Genomic DNA, 6,755 nt, shown 5'->3' on the forward strand with positions numbered 1-6,755 from the left:
CTTTTATGCTGCTGGTGATTTAAGAGTTTTCAAGGGTAAATTCAGTTTTACGTTTCTTTTTTTTAAAGATTTGCTTATTTATTTTAGAGAAAAAAACAGTGCACCTGCAAGTGGTGTTGGGGGGGTTGGCGCACAGGAAGAGGGAAAACATCTAGGGCAGCGAGGAGCCCAATGTGGGGCTTGACCTCCTAACCCTGGGATCACACCCTGAGCCAAAACCAAGAGTTGGACTTTTAACCAACTGAGCCACAGGCACCCCCAGTTTTACCTTTAGAATCTAACCTCTAAGGGGGTATATTACTTGATTACAAACCAAATTATGGAAGGCTACACAATCCTGAAGTCCACAGGGAAGTAAAGATGTCGATTTTCTATGTGAAGATTTCTCAGCTAGTTTTTTGAAACCAGCCTTCTTTTGAGGAACATAAAAATCGCAAGCTTTCTCCCCTACTCCAAGTTGTAGAGTCATCTGTTATAACCAAAAAAATACAATCAAACTTCATTTTTGTAGTTTGTATTAGGGAAAATGCTTACTATTTTCTTTTCAAAATCTGTGATTTTGACAAATATTACATATATTTGTCAAAATAGGTCCTCCTTTCTCCCTGGATCTTATTATGTGATCAGTTCTTCAACCTTCCCCAATTACTGGCCATGCCCCAGGAGTCACAAGTATAGATTTCAAATGGGAAATAGAATAAGTTTCATTATAAAGCAGTCACTCTATTAATTCATTGAAAACAAGCAACAGGGCCATTTTCACTTTAAGGGTGAAATAAGGAATCTGAGATGCATGCCTTTCAAGATATTAGGGAAGTATCAGAATAAACAAGTATGTTTCTTCAACTGATTTATGGCTCTTTCTAAGGTTACTTAAGTGTAAACCTGTGATTATTGGTTATATTATTTGCCAGGGAAAGGCATCCTGATGGATTTGAACTTGACTGTTTCAAACTAACTTAGTAATGTTAATAAAAAGCAAAAAAAAATGTTTTATAATTAAGCTGCTTTAAAATGTTACAGCTCAATCACTTTATCAATTGTTTCCTCAAAATGTCACATGTCTTGGAACTGGGCTCAGATGGAAAATGAAGAGTATACTAATTTTGGGTCCTGCCTCCAACACACTTGCAATCTACTTATGGTTTTAGAATTTCAATAGAGAAAATTGCTAATGACTGGTAGACATTACACTGAATATTTTGCTACTTCTGCTAAAATAGTATCTGTTGAATACTTGGTAAGACACTGTAGATTCAAAATCAAAACAAAGTTATTTGATCAGATCTTCTCCTCAAAGGGAAGAACAATGTTGGGATTTCAAGACATCCAAGAAGCCGAGTAAGGTTGGCTACAGATTTGGAAGTTACAGAAATTATAGTAGGGGAAATGTTCTCCTGAGGCATGTGTCTCGATTGTTTTGGGCATCAGGATGGTGCTTGCACTATGTAAGCCACTTATGGGTAAGCAGGAGGATGACTGAGTCAAATACCTCTGTAGGTTGTGACCAAATGTGGTCCAAGACCCTCCTTGATAAACAAACAAATAAATTCATGAATTTAATTTCATGATGGCTACCTACCATCCTTGGCAAAGTCTATTTTTTCTTCATGCAGACCCTTGGAGTCTCTGTTGATTCCCTAAAGCTATCATTAGCACAACATTTATTTGGACACTTGAGGCTTCATCTCTAACCTATACCATGGAAACAACCAGAAGACCTACCGTAAAGGGTTTGAGGGGTAATAAAATAATATAATATGACATTTACAAATCTCATGTATACAAATATAGTATTTATACTTCTTTTTTTTTAAATTTTTTATTTATTTATGATGGTGAGAGAGAGAGAGAGAGGCAGAGACACAGGCGGAGGGAGAAGCAGGCTCCATGCACCGGGAGCCTGATGTGGGATTCGATCCCGGGTCTCCAGGATCGCGCCCTGGGCCAAAGGCTGGCGCCAAACCGCTGCACCACCCAGGGATCCCAGGATTTATACTTCTTATAACAATATAAAATACATATGTGTGTGGCACACGGTAAATGCTCAATAAATTTAAAAAAAGCAGTTACTATTGTAGATTAAGAGTTAATGAAATAAAGCTGTGATATTTGCATGTACAAAATACTATATAGCAGCAGGGTAGGAGGCTTGGCTAGATAGAATTAAAGAATATTTTAAAGGGAGTATTTTAAAAGTAGATGGTATTTAAACTGGCTGTTGAAAGAGAAAGCAAGAACTTCTGAAGGGAAATAGCATGAGCAAAGTTTTGGACCACGAAAGAGAACCAGCTGCTTTTTCTCCTGTATCCCACACACTGTAGTGTTTTTCTCAGTTTGCCCAAAGTCTTGTTTTATGGATTCTTGAACTAATTTCCCATTTTTTATGTTTACCTGAGCATAAGATCCATCATTTGAATTCTAATTATGGAGAGGCACAATTAACAGAAAGTTATAATAAATACTATTATTCATTAGTTAGTATGATTGAACACTTTATTTTTATTTTTTTTTTATTTTATTTTTTTATTTTTTTTTATTTATGATAGTCACACAGAGAGAAAGAGAGAGGCAGAGACACAGGCAGACGGAGAAGCAGGCTCCATGCACCGGGAGCCCGATGTGGGATTCGATCCCGGGTCTCCAGGATCACGCCCTGGGCCAAAGGCAGGCGCCAAACCGCTGCGCCACCCAGGGATCCCATGATTGAACACTTTATATCTTATGCCTTGGATATAATGATTTTAAAGTTTTACTCATCCTAAATCAACTTCTTCAGTCTCACTTGAAACTCAGTTATTCTTTGTCTGTTCCCTCTTTTTTTTTTTTTTTAAGATTTTATTAATTTATTTGAGAGCGAGAGAGAAGAAGAAGAAGAAGAAGAAGAAGAAGAAGAAGAAGAAGAAGAAGAAGAAAGAAGAAGAGAGAGCAAGCACAAGCAGAGGGAGGGGCAGAGGGAGAGGGAGAAGTAGGCTCCCCCCTGAGCAGGGGGCCCTGGAATCATGACCTGAGCCAAGGGCAGATGCTTAATGGACTTGAGCCCCCCAGGCATCCTGAGATGAATTTATATATGATTCTCTGTCAAACCTTCTGATAGATGTTTTTAACTAAAAAAGAACAAGAATACTAACAGCCATCTAGGTATATGTTTTAGAAAATAGTTTTTCCTGTGGAAAAGCAAATAGAGTGTTGATTTAAATTTCCCAATGATCAAAGCATTAAGGTAATTTGTTTTGAATAGAGCCATTGATGAAATATGCCCATATAAACAACAAAGCCTGTAAATGTGGAATGGACAAAAAAATAATAAAACCATCAAAATAATGTATTTTCTTTATACCAACTCTATCCATTAATTTTTTTTACAATTTTCTACCATGTTATATTGCCCTTCATAAAAATGATATCTTAAAATGATATGGGGTTGGCAAAAGAAACAACAGGTAGTTAATGGAAGGAGTACAAAACTGTGCTCTCCTGGCTCAGGGAGAAGGGAAAATAGAATTTATCTGGGGCTTTCCTGAGCCAGAAGCCATGGTCTACAGACTTTACAGAGGTGAGCAATGCTCAGAGGCAGGATTTTTATATCTTTATTTTGACTCTTTGTTTCTTTTCTCTAAAGAAAGCAAACACAAGCTATTTGAAATAATGAATATAATATGTGATATATATATAATATATAATATGTGATATATTATGTGATATATATGTGTGATAAGCCAAGTTGTGAATCTCACACGTACTAACCATTTTAAAAATTCATCATGAATTCTTGGATGACTGGATAATCTCTAAATTCAATATGATGCTGTTACTGCTTGAGACAGTGGGAAGGATGTGGGAGAGATCTGAATTCTAATCCTGATTCTGTATCACACTGCTACCAGTGTGACCTTAGGCAAGTTATTTGACCTCTATGTGACTAGATTTCTTCATCTGCAAAGCCAAGATTACAGTTCCTAGTAGTACATACTTGGGATATGACAGTTCCCTTTCCCCACCTCCACCCTTGATTTTGTCACTCTTTTCAATTGGGAGAGGATGACTGAGAGGCCATAATGCTATTATTCAAAGAATTGCACTTAAAATGTTTAATATCCTTTGATATTATGTGTTAAATAAAAATTTACATGCTTACAATTTCTTTTCTTAATGCTTGCAATTTCTAAAAACAGAAACCAAACAACAAAATTGAAAGTTTGCTTCCCTTTGCTTACGTTAGAATGAGAATCCACACTATAGTCCAATTTTTGGGAAGGCAATTATTTGGGATATGAGTGCTTTATTTTTCCACTTATCCAATAAATCCTGAGTACCCGTTAGACATTTGGTCCCATGCTAGGCATTTATAGGATAAATAAGATGTGACTCTGAACTTGGAAGAACTGGAGTCCAGGGCGAAGATCACATACAGAGAAGGAAAGGTGAAGTGCTGCATAGGAGCATTGAGAGGGGAGCCTAATTGGTGGGGATAGGTAGATGGTAACAGGGGAGGTTTCTCAGGAAACATGGTGGTGGTATGGACATGAAGACTTTGTGCGTGAGCTGGGATTATTTACGTAGGAGGAACTGGAGTGGGTGAGCCAGGAAAAACAAGGCAGAGAGAGAGAAACTCATATGAGTGGGGGAAGGTGTGGAAGGAAGTACCAGTGGACAGTGCTATGGTACCCAAGGCTGAAAGCTGGAAGTAAAGAGAATAGTGCCATTGGAGAGGCAAGCAGACGGTGGAAGTTGTATTTTCTTGGCCAAGTTGCTTAAGCTTTGTGCAGCAGAACAAGAGAAGGCAGAAATACTGCAGTTCTGTCTATGGGACAGGCTGAAAGAGTTTGAGCCAAGTCAGTGTAGTGGGCACAGAGCAGTGGGGGGTGGGGTGGGGGGTGTTGGGGATTGGCAGCATGTGGGGGTGAGTATGGAAGCATGAGGAAGAGGAGTGAGTCCAGGGTGACCCCAGGTCTGAAGCTTCTGTCTCTGAGATGGTGCTGTTATCTGAGGTAGGAAATACATAGATATGAATGAGTTTAGGTCTCAACCTTAGGCATTCAATGACATAGTGTCTAAAAGATGTGCATCATTACATTATAGGTTCCTTAAAATTTAGGCCATGCTTTTGTTTTTTTAATACCTCCAATGAAATTTTATTGAAATGAGCTGCATTTATGACTTCTGGTACATGGTGAAGGCCTGCCCGGAGAGATCAGAAAAGCAGTGATACCTGGATTAGTATTAGCTCTGTTTCTCTGTAGCTCTAGGATTGCGGGGAAGCCATTTTAGATATCTGGACTTCCTGTTCCTCTGTGATAGAATGAGTTGATTTGACAAATAATCTCTAATTTAAAAAAAAGTTATTCTAATTTTATTAATTAGAAACCACATAATGTGGTACCTCCACTTTTGGCATTCCCCATTTGTGCATAAGGTCCCCCTAAATTTATAAAGCAGTTAACATTTGATGCCAGAAAGACATTTTAACTCTTCTAGACTCTAACAGAAGCTCCTTCTCCTAAGAATTGCTTACAACTCTTAGGTGGTGTGAATAGCCCCCAAAGTGTGTATTCTCCCAATTTTCAAATGCTCCTAACAGAACTTGCCTAGATGTAGCATAAAGCCTTATCCACAAAGCTTCAACTCCCTTCCCTCAGCAAACTGCCCGAACCTGTGAGCCATTTCTGCAGAGGTAGGTTCTACTGTGAAGGAGTCCATTATAAATAAAGCAAAGTGTTTTTCAAATCAGCACACATACCAAAAAATGTATTTGCTTAGTACTGCCTAATGGCTTTCAAAGAGCCATTAGGCTCAACTGAGTGAAAATTATATATTACCAAAACATGCACAACATATCCTAAAATAGACATTTGACCTATAAATACAATAGGAAAGCCATTATCTTTTTGAATTCTCCTCCACTCCTTTTTGCCAAGAAAGGGGCTCATTTTAGAGCAAAAGGGTACTTTTTCTTAAGGTTTTTGTGTTTCCTTGCTTTGTTCCAAAGCTCAAGGAATAATCATGTAGTGCATTAATCTGTTGAGTGGTCTAGTGGGGGACATGCTATCTGCTCAAGACCTGTCAGAACGTTCTTATTAACAGAGGTGCCAACAAAGTATAAGAAGCCTAAGAAGATAAATGCCAAGTAGAAAATGTCTACAGGAAAAAAATATGAAAACATCTTTCCCTTTCCCATCCATTAGTTTGAGGCACTTTAATTTGATGAACTTTGTATTTAAACTAGGGATCTGTCCCTTTGCATCTGTCACTGGAGAAAGCAGCAGCAAAGGAGTTAATAATCATTGAAAATTTTTTTTTACAGGCAGTTTTGTTATAGAAATGGAAGCTGAACTGGAACATTAACAATCAGAATAAAAGAGCAGCAAGCAGATCTGGAAAACTCACCATTGTATGTGAAAGAGGAAAGTTTTTATGGATGTTAGAGAGGCCAAAGGAAAGGGCTTATTTTATAATTGAGAACATAGTTTAATTTAGATTTTTAAGGACAAGTCACCAAACATTCAAAATCCATATATGACAGTTGAGGGAAATGGGACAATACAACCATTTGATAATGGAAAGGAAAGCATTCATATTTGACAATACGATGTCTCCCGGTGGTTCTGCAAGGAGTCAACGTGTAATTTAATGTATTGACTTCTATTTCTAAAGAATCATGTTGTTTACCTGGCTATCTTAGGGGTTACTGTTCTATCTTGAACTGTGTCGGTGAAAGACACAAACCAGCCAGTGTGTACCTTCTGACAATTTCC

Source organism: Vulpes lagopus, chromosome 4, assembly GCF_018345385.1.
Source record: "Vulpes lagopus strain Blue_001 chromosome 4, ASM1834538v1, whole genome shotgun sequence".
Lineage (NCBI taxonomy): Eukaryota > Metazoa > Chordata > Mammalia > Carnivora > Canidae > Vulpes > Vulpes lagopus.